Here is a 15,558-nt window from a genome sequence, read left to right as displayed (position 1 = left end):
GTTTGACTCTCACTCAATTTGATACTTGTATCAAAATCTACTATTCTAATAATGCTAAGGAATATTTTGACAAAGGCTTTATTACCCATCATTCTAATGTTGAGACTATTCATCATAACTCTTATGTTTACATCCACCAAAAAAATGGGGTGGTTGAAAGGAAAAATCGACATATACTTGAAGTTACAAGAAATATTATGTTTCGTTTTAAGGAAAAAGCAACATATACTTGAAGTTACAAGAAGTATTATGTTTGGTTTTCATGTTTCCATTTGGCTTTGAGGTGATGTAATATATATTGCAGCATATTGGACTAATCGTATGCCTTCCAAGGTACTTTGGGTTCAATAGAAAAGTTTGGACAACCTGTTTTGATATAAAAACTGTAAAAGAAAGAAGAAAAGGTTTCGGCTGGGAAAGAGAGAGAAGAGAGATAGAAGAGAATGGGAGAAGCTCAAAATTAGGTCTGGATGCCCTTTTCATTAGATTACATACTAATAATAAAAGAGATTACAAACTTCTCTTGATGTCAAGCAAGTCAGATGCAACATATGGCAAGCAAACTTCTCTTGATGTCACCCTTTCCCTTATAAAGTGTATCCACTTTTATTATGCTTCGTCCTACCATGTTGAACTGGGTTGTGGGCAATGTTAATTGCTGCTTGATTGTCACAATATAGCATCATAGGTTCTTTGGCCTCAACTCCAATCTCCCCTAACAAGGAACGGATCCAGAGGATCTTTGAAACACCATGTGCCATGACTCTGTGTTCAGCTTCTACACTTGACCTTGCCATAACTGTTTGTTTCTTACTCTTCCATGAAACTAAATTACCTCTAACAAGAGTACAAACTCCTGATGTAGATCTCTTGTCATCTAGGCACCCTGCCCAATCAGCATCTGTGTAAGCCTCTAACTTCAACTGTCCATGGTCAACATACAATATGCCTCGACCTGGGTGTCCCTTCAAATAGGAAAGTATCCTGTCAATAGCCTCCCAATGCTGAACTCGTGGGGCATGCATGTATTGACTCACCACACTTACTGCATAAGAGATGTTTGGTCGTGTCATACATAAGTATAACAATTGCCCCACTAGCCTTTGATATCTTCCAACATCCTTCACTAGCTCACCCTCTGAAGCATTTATCCTGTGGTTTTGATCAATAGGTGTATCAGCTGCCCTTGCCCCAAGTTTTCCTGTCTCCTGTAGATCTTGAACATACTTCCTCTGTGAGATAAAGATCCTATGCTTGGACTTTGCCACTTCAATGCCCAGAAAGTACTTCAACTCCCCAAGATCCATAATCTCAAACTCTTTGTGCAGATTCTTTTTTAGGGTATCAATCTCACTCAAATCATTTCCTATGACTACAATGTCATCCACATACACTATCAAAACTGATACTAGTGACCCCCTTCTCTTCACAAAGAGTATGATCAGATTGTGTTTGAGTATAGCCAAATACAACCAATGTAGTTCTAAACTTGTCAAACCAAGCTCTCGGTGATTGCTTTAAACCATATAGAAATTTCTTCAACCTGTACACCTTTCCTTTTTCCACATTATTGTAGAAGCCAGCTAGAAGGTCCATATACACCTCCTCATGCAAGGACCCATTGAGAAAGGCATTCTTCACATCAAGTTGGAAGAGTGGCTAGGAGTATGTAGCTGCTAGTGATAAAAGAATCCGAACTGAACTCATCTTTGCCACTGGTGTAAAACTTTCCAAGTAATCTATGCCATAAGTCTGAGTATACTCTTTTGCAACCAGCCTCGCCTTGTACCTTTCTATACTTCCATCAGCCTTGTACTTCATTGTATAAACCCATTTGCACCCAACTGTCTCCTTGTCATTAGGCAAATCCACAATCTCCCATGCCTGATTTTTAATCAATGTTTCATTTCCTCATGCATAGTTGTCTTTCACTCAGGTTTGGGGAGAGCCTCACTAACACTCCTAGGTATAATGACAGAGTCAAGGGAGGAAAGGAAGTTCCGGTAGGAAGGGGATAATCCACTATAGGAAAGGTAGTGTGAGATGCAATGAGCAATACACTTCATTTTCCCTTTTTTGAGGGCAATAGGGAGATCAAGGTCATCTGCAATGGTGTTAGGAGCAGGGGTAGTACTATCAATAGGAACTAAACCATCAGGAGGAACAAGAGGCATACCTGGGTCTGTGTTAGTCAAACCTGGAAACTTCGATGAGCTGATAGGGAGTGACGTGGGTTCCTTCGTTGTGGAATCAACCTCCCTGTGCTGTCGTAGGCGTTGTCATGTAAAACACTGAGAGACAGGACGCAATGGAGGTAGCAAAGTGGGTGAGATAGGTAGGTCAGACACTAGAGTAGACAAAGGAGCTAGAATAGGAAGTGGTATAGATTGTTCACTTCCTTCTCCAAAACACTCCCCCTGAGAAGAACCCCCCGAGAAAAAAGGTGTGGACTCAAAAAAGGTAACAACCATAGTAACATATCGACTCCCGGAGACTGGATCATAAGAACAACACCCCTTTTGATTTCCCGCATACCCAAGGAAGACAAACTTCTTCGCCTTGGGATCCAACTTTGAGCTGTGAGGACCAAGAACATGGACAAAGCATACACATCCAAACACCCTTAGAGGAATATGGAATGTCTCCCCCTCAGGAATAAGAAGGCTGAATGGAGTGCTATATCCAAGGACACGAGAAGGCACCCGATTAATCAAGAACACTGCTGTAAGTATTGCATCACCTCAAAACCGAACTGGAACTGCAGAGCTCAACATCATGCTTCTTGCTACTTCCACAATATGTTTGTTCTTCCTTTCTACTACACCATTATGTTGTGGAGTGTATGTATAACTGCTCTAATGGATAACTCCATGCTCCAATAGGTATGATGCCAGGATTTTTTCAAAGTATTCATTGGCATTGTCTAATCTAAACACTTTCACTCGTACCCCAAACTGTGTCAGCACCATCTGATGGAACTGTTGAACCAGACGGTACCTCATCACGGGATCTCATCAAATATATCCAAGAGTGCCGAGAATAATTATCCACAAACAGAAGAAAATACCGATAACCACTCATAGAGGAAACATGGTATGGCCCCCACACATTAGTATGAACAATACTAAAAACAGAAGAACATCTTTTATTACTTGCTTTAAAGGAATATCTACAATGCTTTCCAAGTTGACAGCCCTCACACTCCAAACTAGACAAACTGACAGACTCAAACAATTTGGGAAACAAAAAAACGCAAAGAAGCAAAAGACAAATGTCCTAATCGATTATGCCAAAGCATAATTTGACCCACTGACTTTGGCTTAATACTTCGGCTGACATGATGACTCTGATGACTGGGAGGTGCATTAAGAAGATAGACTCCATTCACCTCACGACCACTCCCAATTGTCTTCTTTGATTCCAGATCCTGCAAAACACAATGTCTAGGGGAAAAATCACTAATCAATTCAAATTCTTTGTCAAGCTATTGACAGATAAAAGATTAGTGCTCAGTTTAGGAACATGAAGGACAGAAGGTAGTTTAATGGTATTAGTTATCCTGACAAACCCTTTCCTAGCAATGGGAACATGTGATCCATCATCTATGGAAACTCTATCTCTGCCAGAGCAGAGGTGGTATGAGGTGAAAATGTTAGTCATATGTTCTGAGGCTCCTAAGTCTATAATCCAGGGAGGTCCTCCCTTACTTGTAGTAGATACATAATTTGTAGTGGCATGTGAACTACCTGTGTGTGCAAACAAGGTAGAACCTCCTGATCCACCTAATAATGAGTTGGAATTGGCTGTATCCTTCTGATTCAGAAACTGCCCATATCTCTCCAATTCGGCCTTCACTATAGCTGCTGCATCAGACTCTAGAGAGGTTGTAGTAGGTGGCCCTGATAAATCACCAGTTACTGCCACAGTCACATTTCCCTTCTTATTTCTGAGCCGGCTCGGTACAAGGTGGTAAAGCTTCTAGCAGGTATCTTTGGTATGTTTAGGCTTCTTACAGTAGTCATAGATCAAATCCCTTTTGTCCTTCTTCCTCGGTTCATTTCCACCCTTGTCCCCACTTGGCTTAGGCTTCACTTTGCTAACCATAGCTGATTGCTCAAGGTCTGGGTTCCTCATCATCATATTCCTCCTACTCTCCTCTCTAGGCACAAAGGTATGTGCCTGAGAGAGAGTTACACTGTTTCGGGAAAGAATATGTTGTCGTGCAATATCATATACTTAGGGTTAAGTCCAACTAAAAGCTCAAAAACCCTATTCTTCTCTACCAGCTTCTGATAAGTTGTTGCATCTTTGCTACTTTCCCAAACCATAGTCTCCAAATGGTCTATCTCCTGCCATAAGGTTTTGAGGGCTGAAAAATAAATAACAACAGACTTATTTCCCTGCCTAGTAGCAATCACCTGGTTTCTTAACTGATAGGCTCTAGCAACATTCTCATTCTGTGAATAGGTTTTTGCTACTCCATCCAAAATCTCCTTAGCTGTGTTAGCCCATAAAAAGTTCATACTTATATGGGGCAACATGGAATTGCACCAAACACCTTCCTGGAACCCTAGAAGCCCCTCCCTCCAAAGATTCCTTTTTCCGTCGGAGCGGGAGAAGAGAGAGAAGAGGCTGTCGCTCTTTCCAGAGACCTTCAAAAAGGCTAGGACTTGAACCGCTCCCTTCAGAAAACCTCAAGGAACCCTAGAAAACTAGAGCTCCACTTCCTAGGTCAAAATTGAAGAGTCTTACTAAAATAGAACTCTCCCCCTTTCTCCAGGTCTTCCTGATTTTGGTGTAAAACCCTAAACCAGCTACAAGGGATTGCAATTCCACCAAAAAATCCAAAAACTGGGCTTACCTGAAGTCTTCGATCAGCCCTTTACCTTATCATGCAGTTGGCCGATCTAGGGCTGCATGATGGAGCAACTCAAGAAATCTTTAAACTTGCTCTGATACGAAGTAAAAAAGTTTGGACAACCTTTTTTGATATAAAAACTGTAAAAGAAAGAAGAAAAGAAAGAGAAGAAAAGGGTAAGTTGGCTACTTGCGAGAACTTAAGAACACTCTTATCTTAAAACATAAACTAATGGGCCTAAGGCCCAATAACTCCCTAACTATGCTATGTAAATAAAAAATATGTTATATCAGCCCAAAACTCAACAGGTTCAAATCCCCCTTTAGTCTCTTCTTTTCGAATTAGAAATTGTTTTTTATTCCTCTTCAAGTCTTTGGTTGCAAATGTTATGTTCACATTCATGGTCTTTATCAGTCTAAATTTGAACTAATCCATAAAGAGCTATCTTTTTTGGTTATGGCTGTACATGAAAGGGTTTTATTTTGATCAAATTAACGGTAGTTGGTTTATTTCTATGGGTATCGTTTTTGTTGAGTCTATTTCCTACTTAAGGTTCTGCTAATGGGGAGATAGTGACTTGCTTGATTCCTTGGATATTCCTCTTCCTATTCATATTCCTTCCACTTCTATTCGTTCTGATGATCATACTATTCCTTGTTCTCTTAGCCCAGAAAGAAATGCAAGTGTATTAAAGAAATAAGAGGATTGTTCCCACTACATCAGAAAAGCCTGCTCCACCACCAGTTATTAATGAGATTACAGGTTTAGGATCTTTAGGTAGTGCTTGATTCCTAATCTTGATATCCCTATTGCTTTAAGGGTAAATGACATTCTACTATTCATTGTATCTCTAGATACCTATCTTGTAACCTTACATCTCTGTTCTATTATTCCTGTCTTGCATTTCTTTCTTATGTGTCGGTAGAATGTAAATGGATTTGCATAGTTAAGTATAATGTTGATGGGTCCATTGAGAAATAAAAAGCTAAACCAGTGGCTAAGCGGTATATTTTGATGTATGAAATGAATTACTTGCAGACTTTTGCTCCGATTACCAAAATGAACAAAGTATTAGTTATATTATTTCTTGCTAGTATATATTCATGGCCTTAAACAGTCACAAGGGCCTAGTTTTAGAGATTTAGAGGGAACTTATTATGGGTTAGATATACCCCACCTCAGTCTAATCACATGCTATTAATTAAGGAGGAAGGGTACCCTTTTTACTGTTCTCATTGTTTATGTTGATGACACAGTTGTTATGAACAATGGTTTGTAGGAGATGGACAAACTTACGTGTTTTTTCAGTGCAAATTTTGAAGGGGCTAATTACTTAAATATACCCTGTGGTTTGACTAAAATAATTTAATATACCTTGTGGTTTGAAAAACTACTTAAACATGCTTTGCTAAAGCATTTAACACTAAGATTGATAGAGAAGAAATAGGACAAAATTGCCCTTGATTGTTCATTAAATTTTCAAAAGATGCTCCTCCTGATCCCACACATGTTCTATGGCTCTAAAAAATTCAGAATCTAGGATTCATCTAAATTAACCATATAAATCACTAATTAAAATCTAGGTTACAAGACACCCCAGTTTCCACGTTTCGATGTGCATCAAAGATTCATCTAAATTAATCATATAAATCTTTAATTAAACTTAAAGTAAGGTGTACCATTGGAATTTTGAGTAGAGAGGAATTCTGCTTGTGTGGTTTTGAGTGTGAATGGTTCTTGAGTTGGTAAGTTGGGTGAGGTTGGACTCTATTTTTCCTTGATTGAATATTTATGTGGTTTCAAACTTTGAATTAATTTCCTCTTCTTGTAGGTGGAGAGCTAGCTTCATTGTATTATACTAGTTTCTTTGCTGATTCTCTTGTCAATGTTTTAGTGGAAGTGGTTCTAACTGTTTGACTTGAGTAAGAAAATCACCAGTATTAGGTTTGGGTTGTGTGATATTCACTAGGAAAACTATCCTTGTTTGTGTGTGTGATTTTTAGTGTAATATGAGCTCGAAATAATTTCGTCCATCTAGGAAGAAAATCCCTAGTTGATTAGATTTGGGTTGCATAGCTTGAAGAAGATGAACAATATAGAGGGGTAAAACTGGGATTATAAAAGAATTTAATATGCATGTGAAATGACCCTAAACGTTTCCTTGATAGATAGCTTATTTGTGTTATGTGGGGCTATCTTAGAAGGCATATCCAAGTAATTTTGCAAATTATAGGGTAACCACAGGGTATGATTAAGTAAGAGGACCATAGGGTAACCACAGGGTATACTTGTGATCAAGGCAGTTAGGTCTGATGCTGGCATTTTTCATATCCCAGAGGAAATGTGTTGGATTCTAATTAGGGGTTAAACTAGTATCTACTCCTATCGGTTCTAATAATAAAATGTTTACCTCAAATGGTGAGTTGTTACAAGATATGGGAATGTTCCAAAGGTTGGTTGGTAAACTCATTTATCTATGTATTGCATGTCCTGAAATTTCTTTTGTTGCAAGTGTGATCAGTTAGCTTTTTGCATACTTGGAAATACTCATTTGGCAACTGAAAAGGGAATTTTATGCTACTTGAAGTATTAGCTTGGCAAGGGAATTCTCTTTGCTAATCATGGACAAATGAAGATTGATGCATACACTAATGCTGAATAGGCTGGTTGTGTTGATGATAGGCATTCTATCTTTGGTTCGGTTGGTGGGAATTTGGTGTTTAGGAGCAAGAAATAACCTTTTGTGGCAGTCATTTGCGGAGGCCAAGTATAGGGCAATGGCTCGGGTGTATTAGAATTATTGTGTAGGTCTCTTTATCGAGAGTAGGGTATTACTCATGAGAAGCCTATAATATTGTATTCTGATAATTAAGCAACTATCAATATAACTCACAGTCTCATTTAGCATGATTGGACAAAACACATTGAGATAGGAAATTCATACAAAAGAAAGTTGCCCCTCGTGAAGTTTGCTTTCCTTTCATTTCATTTAATGAGCTGCTTGCAGATGTCTCCAGAAAAGGAGTTCCTAAGCCTTACTTGCATAATTATGCAAGCAAGTTAGACATGATTAACATTGCTTAATTTGAGGGTGAGTATCAATGTATTGAGCCATGAGAGATTATTTCCTTATTGGATTTCTTTTATTTTATTTTATTTTATTTTTATTTACAATTGATCTGATTATGTAATGGTCCTGTTGGGCCTTTATTTTCTGTTCTTTGTTATTGCTGCCATCTACTAGTTGCAGATTGTAATTCTATCATTCATTATAATATGCTTATATAGAACATAATGGGGCATTGGAACAGCCCCACGTTTTTCACAATTTCACTTCTCTCACGTAGAATCATCTTCTTCTATTCTCCCTCTCTTTTTTCTCTTCTGATCTGTTATTCTTCTCTTTTCTCACCAGAAAAAAATCAAACAGATACAAGGAATATTGCTGGTTGGATTTACATCTATTTTCACATCCTTGAATAGTTATATTTAATTAGTATTTAGTATAATCAGGATAATTGAAAAATCGTCCTTCACAATTTTGTGTTATAGGAATTTCACGATATCTAAAAATTCTCTTACTTAAGCATGGAAACAGTAGGTTCTATTTTGGTCTTTCATGGATGGTGATGGATCCTTATTTATTTCTGCTGCCTAGGGAATTGAAGCAACTAGGGATGTAATTGAATCGATCTTTAATCAAATAGTTTAGGCTCAAGTTTGATTAGGCTCGATTCAAGTTCAATTTTAATTAAGTTCAAATCAGGTTTGAATTTTGGGGTAAGCTCGATTAGTTATTTGAATTTGAGCTTGACCAATAAAAAGTTCAGTTTAAAAGCTTGTGAGCTTGGCTGGATTAATTATATATATATATAGAGAGAGAGAGAGAGAGGTATAAGCATGCTTTTTATGTTTTTTAGTAGCTCTATTTCTGTTCATTGGCATGTTAGTAGACTAAGATGGTTTGGTCAGATGCATAGAAGACCATCAACAACACCTATAAGGATATGTAATTTGTTGTAAGTTGAAAGGACTAGAAGGGGTAGGGGCAAAACAAAAAGAACATAGGTGGAACCATAGAATTAGATTAAAATGATTTAAGTGCCACTTATGTGACAATGGACATGACATTATATACAGATCGGAATGGCAAAGCAGGATTCATGTATAGTTGGGATAGGCTTGGATGATGATGGGCAAGCTGTAGGGCACCACTTGATGGGTGGTAAATACCAGCGTGACAAGTTGGCATAGTCCGTCAGTTTGAAATAGGTGTTGGCATGCTTGTTTTTAGATGCCAGCAGACAAGTTGGCATGCTTGTTAATTAAGGTGCACTATACTCTTCACCGCATGTTGGCATGCTTGTTGAAGATGCCAGCTAACGTAATCGATAGACTCCATATTCCATAAGGTGTTGGTTGATGTCACAGAATGTTAGGATTACAATTAGTAATTGAATTCGGAGTCTATGTTGTAATTGAATCAGGAGTCTCCGATACCTTACATCTTATCCTTGTAAACATAGGATCTCGACTGTATATATTTCGGCATTCCGAGTAAATAGAAGAATGAAAGTAAAAATCAGAGAAGCTCTGGTTTTTCATGGTATCAGAGCCAGGGCACTCTGGAGATCAACGGCGGCAGCGACGATCGATCAGCGGCGACTTCGAACTAGTGATTAGTGGCGACTTCGGATCAGTGATCAGCGGTGACAACATTCTGCGTTGTGCTTCAGTCTGACACTGTGTTTTTCGGACAAGCGGCAACACTTCGGTGATCGTCGTCTCCTTCGACTTCGAACTAGTGATCAGCGGCGACTTTGGATCAGCGATTAGCGGCGACAGCGTTCTGCCCTGTGGTTTTTTAGTCTGGCGCTGTGCAACGATTGATCAGCGGCGACTTCGAACCAGTGATCAGCGGCGACTTTGGATCAGCGATCAGCGGCGACAAAGTTCTGCGTTGTACTTTTCAGTCCGATGCTGTGTTTTTCGGAAAAGCGGCGGCACTTCGGTGATCGTCGTCTCCTTCGACTTCGAACCAGTGATCAGCGGCGACTTCGGATCAGCGATTAGCGGCGACAGCGTTCTGTCGTGGTTTCAGTCCGACGCTGTGTTTTTCGGACAAGCGGCGACACTTCGGTGATCGTCGTCTCCTTCGGAGAACAGTGACAACATTTCTTCTAGTTTCTGAAGTATCACTATTCATCGTCTTCTTCGGTGAACAGTGGCGGCACTTCGAGTTCTTTCGGCGAATCAACATTTTGCGGCAGTTTCTCTTCAGCGGCACCAACACTATACTCGACATGGCTGAAAACAAGGACCAGGGCAGCAGTCAATGTCCAGGGAACGTGATCTCACCCTATCTTCTATCAACAAATGACAATCCAGGGAGCGTTATCACACAGATCCAGCTTAGAGGTGACAACTATGATGAATGGGCTCGGGCAATAAGAACGGCGCTGCGAGCCAAGAAGAAATTCGGCTTCATCGATGGATCAGTGAAACAACCTTTAGAAGATTCAGTGGAATTAGAAGATTGGTGGATGGTGAATTCAATGCTTGTGTCATGGATTTTGAATACGATTGAACCAAATTTACGTTCAACCGTAACATACACAGAGATTGCGAAGATACTCTGAGATGACATAAAGGAGCGATTTTCTGTTGGTAATGGACCACGAGTCCAACAACTCAAATCTGAATTGGCGAATTGCAAACAAAGAGGTATGACGATTCTGAATTACTATGGCAAACTCAAGATGATATGGGAGGAATTGAGAAATTATGAGCAATATCCCACTTGTCAATGTGGTAAGTGCAACTGCGACATAAGCAAGGCATGGGATAAGTGAAGGGATGAGAGATCCATCCTATGGACGCCCAAAAGATTGCGGAATAAGGGGCGAATTTCAAAAATTTTATCTCTCCCTTCAACTAGGAATCGTATTCCCTATTTAGAAAATCATATTTTCAAGGATCAATCTTGAACCATAAACTGAACCAGATCTGAACCAAAAGGAGTGGGAGAGGATTATACCTGATACGGAGAAATACTATCTCCCAACGGAGGTGTTCACGCCCAAGGAAGGATCCAAAATCTGCTCCCACTGAAGATGGCACAGTGAAGGATGGAGCAGAATCAACAATGTTCTTCAAAAGAACTTGACCCTTCGCAAGAATCAACTGGACGGATTGTGAGTACCGCTCCAACCAATCTTTTCCCAAAAGATTGAGATCAAGATCAAATCTTGATTGCTCCCAAGAACTGGAGATCGAACTGAAGGAATGGCAATGGCAGGAAGGTGGCGGCAGGAGAGAATTCACAGTATGCAGGAAATCTCTCAATCTCTCTTTCTTTAAGAGAAGAATGCTGTTGATGATGTAAAAGGCTGCCGCCCCCTTCCCCTTTTATAATCTCAAAGGGATCAGCTCCTAATCAGATTAGGAGTTGCTAATCCAAATCATATTTGGGTTAGAAGTCCCTTAGTGATAAGGGATAATCCTTATCTTATCTGCAAATCGGATCAGCTGTCTCCTAATCTAATTAGGAGGTTTCCAGATCTAAATCTTATTTAGATCTTGAACTCTCTGAGTGGATAGGGTCTAAGCCCAATCCTTTTAGCTGACCCACTTCAGAATTCGCCCCCTTTAAATGACTGATCAAATCAGCCCAGTTCGAAATGGGCTTAAGGCCCATTAAGGTTATGTACTCAAAAAACCTTCCAAATTGCTGCCCAGTTGGGCTTCCTTGTATGGCGTGGGACCCAAGCATTGATCTACACATCAGCCACATGGGTTTAGCCCAGCCTTTGTTACAAGGCCTGGCCGAATGCACTGCTGAAGACAGTGTACCCCTTGAAACCCATCAAATGAGCTCTATGGGCCCACCACTTACACTAAGTGGTCCCTGGGCCAAGCCACCTTGTAACACCCAGGGACTGTGGGCAGATGCAAGATTAGCCCATCAGGTGTTATCCTCAATGGTCTTACACTTAACCTCTCAGCCCATAATGATCATACACTGCCCGACAAGAGAGGACCTCTCCCTCGGCTACAAGGAACAGTGTTGCACTCTCCACTTATATGGATCTCGGGAATTAAAACCTTCTTGCAAACAATTTAGAAACCATACATATATACTTTTATTTCTTATATAAAATATATTTTGCAAAACAAATCTCAACGGTTGAAATCGGCTGCCGGCAGTCTTGGTTTCCATCAGTGAGAGTGCATCCCCGATCATTACCTTCGTCCGACAAAGGGGCTGATCCTGTCACTATGATCACCCACTCAGATGAATTCTCGGACTGTCCCAACATACCCAGGTTTTGACCCCCGCTAAGGATCTCACTGATTGGTACATCAAAGACAGCCCAATCCGACACCTAGTGTAGTATCATAATTGAGTCTAGGGGTCGGGTGTAACTTTCCAGTTTTGCCCATCAATCTCCAAGGTCCAGGGCAATACTGGAAATCTGGTCCAGTTCAAAGATTCAATTAATCCTACACTGTATGTGCCTAGGGTCTCACCCTGGCAGCTGAGACAAGCCACCCCAACTGACTTGGTGGCACTACAGTGTCAGCCTTGTCAGGATAGGTCTCCCCAGACTGACCCACTGGCTGTGAACATTCTAAACTAACACGAGTCTCATTAAGTGTCCAGTTTAAGGGTATTACACAGAAACATACCAAGGGAACATGAATCAAATATGTATCTTTATTCATTTACAATAAACTCATAAAGTACATCATTCTGATTGAAGCTAAGGGCATACAAAACTGTCTAACAATAAGAAGAGGATGAAGAGAAACTTCATCAATTTTTGATGGGGCTAGATGACACGGTCTATGGAGGTGTGCGTTCACATATACTGAGTACGGAACCCTTGCCAAATTTGAATCGAGCCTATGCCATAGTGGTTCAAGAAGAGCAAGTTCAGACTATGACGCGCGCAAAGGAAGAGAAAGCTGAAGTTGTGGCCTTCGCAACCCACACAGGAAAGAGGCAAAGCGAGGGCAGAGACAAGAACACAGTATGTACTCACTACAACAAGACAGGCCACGATGTAGAGTCTTGTTTCCAACTGATCGGCTACCCTGAATGGTGGGGTGTTCGGCCGAAAAATAATACCCGTGGAACAGGCCGAGGGCATGGTGGACAGAAACAACGAATAGGGGCAGGAGGAAAAGGTCGTGACAGTCAAGCTAAGGCCAATACAGCCAAAGCCTCTGTGCAAGGCAATACGTCTCAAGGAGAATCAATCAATGCAGCCAAGACTGGGTTAAATGGACTGAGCAGTGAGTAGTGGAACATGTTACTCAACCTTTTGAACACACATAAAGAAGGGAGTCAACAACTAAGTAGTAAGCAAAAATTGTCAGAATGGATAATAGACACAGGGACCTCTCATCATATGACAGGAAACCTCAAGTCAATGAGAGACATAAAGAATATCATTCCGTGCTCTGTCGGGTTGCCAGACGGGAAAGCGACGATAGCAGAAAAAGAAGGCACAATTGCACTGGACGATCACTTGAAACTAACTAGTGTTTTATATGTGCTTAGTTTGAATTGCAATTTACTTTCTGTATCACAATTAGTTGAGGAATCGAATTGCATCGTCCAGTTCACTAACAAATTCTGTGTGATACAGGATCGCACTACGAGGATGTTGATTGGAGCGGGTGAGCAGCGAGAGGGACTCTATTATTTCTGGAGCATTGCATCAACAAGAGCAATGAAGACTATAGAGAGCAGAACTTCGGATATTTGGCATCAAAGGTTGGGGCATCCTTCTTATAGAATTATTAAATTGCTACATTTTCGTACTAAGCATATTGACAGTAGTAAGGGTTGTGATGTATGCTTTCGAGCTAAACAATGTCGGGAAGAGTTTGTTCCTAGTAATAATAAAGCATCCGATATTTTTGAGTTCATTGTGATTTGTGGGGTCCTTATAGAACTGCAGCTTCTTGTGGTGCATATTATTTTTGACCATAGTGGACGATTTTTCTAGAGGTGTTTGGATTTATCTTCTGATTGATAAGAAGAAAGTGGGACGAGTCATTCGAAATATTTTTGCTATGGTTCAAAGGCAATTTAACAAACCTGTCAAGGTGATCCGTACTGACAATGGGACTGAGTTTGTTTGCTTGGCTGGTTATTTTGCTGAAAGTGGCATTATTCATCAAACCACTTGTGTCGGGACCTCTCAACAAAACGGGAGGGTTGAACGCAAGCACCGCCACATACTCAATGTTGCCCGCACCTTGCGCTTTCAAGCTAGCTTGCCTATTGATTTTTGGGGGGAATGTGTCTTGACTGCATGTTATCTGATCAATCGGACACCGTCCATTCTGTTAAAGGGAAAGACTCCCTATGAAATGTTATTTGGGCGACCTCCTTCTTATGATAATGTGCGAGTCTTTGGTTGCTTAGCATATGCGCACAATCCTGGTCATGGAGGGGATAAATTTGTTAGTCGAAGCAGAAGGTGTGTTTTTGTCGGGTATCCTTTTGGGAAGAAAGGATAGAGCTTATATGATTTAGAATCTGGCATGCTCTTTGCTTCTAGAGATGTTACTTTCTTTGAGCATGAATTCCCGTATGCACACAAAGTGGATGCACGGCCAAACAAAGCACAAGATTGTGAAATAAGTGGGACAGATAAGGTGTTGGTACCATCCACTTCTTCCCCTGGACTTGCAAATGGCGAGACAGAGACTAACCAGCAAAATGAACTCGCAGAAGGAGTCCGTGTAGAAGAAGGAACCCACGTAGACCCGAATACCAATGCAACCATGCATCCTTCTGATGTCACCACAGAAAATGCAAGCGAAGACAGACCTGACGTCACGGGGGGTGGCAATGTTGAGCAACAACAGCACTTTGATACTCATTTGGGGCGTGGGCATCGATAGAAACAACAGTCCACAAGGTTAAGAGACTATGTGCTTCATACCACACAACGCTTGAGTCCCTCTCTGCGTCCCTTTGCAAGCTCACTCGGCCAATCACATTCTACAGGTAGTCCTTATCCCATAGATAACTATGTGAACTGTAACAAATTTTCTTGTCGACATCGTGCTTTCTTGGCCGCTATCACTGCAGGAGTTGAACCCACTTCTTTTGCTGAAGCCGTAAATGATGAAAAATGGAGGGATGCTATGCAGAAAGAAATACAGGCACTTGAAAATAATCAGACATGGACTGTGGAGCCTTTGCCATCCGGAAAACGAGCCATAGGATGCAAATGGGTTTATCGAATCAAGTATAACGCTGATGGTACAGTGGAAAGATATAAAGCTCGTCTCGTGGTTTTTGGGAACAAGCAAGTTGAGGGAATTGATTATAATGAAACTTTTGCCCCAGTTGCAAAAATGGTTACTGTCCGTACCTTCCTTGCAGTCGCAGCAGCTAGATATTGGGAGCTTCATCAAATGGACGTACATAACGCATTCTTGCATGGTGATCTACATGAGGAAGTCTACATGCGAATGCCTCCAGGTTTTCAGTCAGATAAACCAGGTATGGTGTGTCGGTTGCGAAAATCTCTGTACGGCTTGAAACAAGTGCCGAGATGTTGGTTTGCTAAATTAATCGCAGCCTTGAAGACATGTGGGTTTCAGCAATCATGTTCAGATTACTCCCTCTTCACCTTTCGTCAGGATAGGGTGCATGTGCTTGTTCTCGTATATGT

At 40.8% G+C, this 15,558-nt stretch overlaps 1 long non-coding RNA gene across 1 annotated transcript in view; it reads left to right on the top strand.

The window, feature by feature from the left end:
- The window catches only part of LOC104590615 (uncharacterized), a 40,086-nt gene extending 31,900 nt beyond the window's left edge, over positions 1-8,186 (top strand). The window contains exon 2 of the long non-coding RNA XR_734132.2: positions 7,541-8,186. This is a non-coding gene — a long non-coding RNA (uncharacterized LOC104590615). The remainder of the gene's footprint in view (positions 1-7,540) is intronic.
- Positions 8,187-15,558: the final 7,372 nt, after the last annotated feature.

Source organism: Nelumbo nucifera, chromosome 4 (assembly GCF_055504915.1).
Source record: "Nelumbo nucifera cultivar China Antique chromosome 4, China Antique-T2T, whole genome shotgun sequence".
Lineage (NCBI taxonomy): Eukaryota > Viridiplantae > Streptophyta > Magnoliopsida > Proteales > Nelumbonaceae > Nelumbo > Nelumbo nucifera.
Note: the sequence above shows the minus strand (reverse complement) of the source record. Positions and strands in the feature narration are given on the sequence as shown.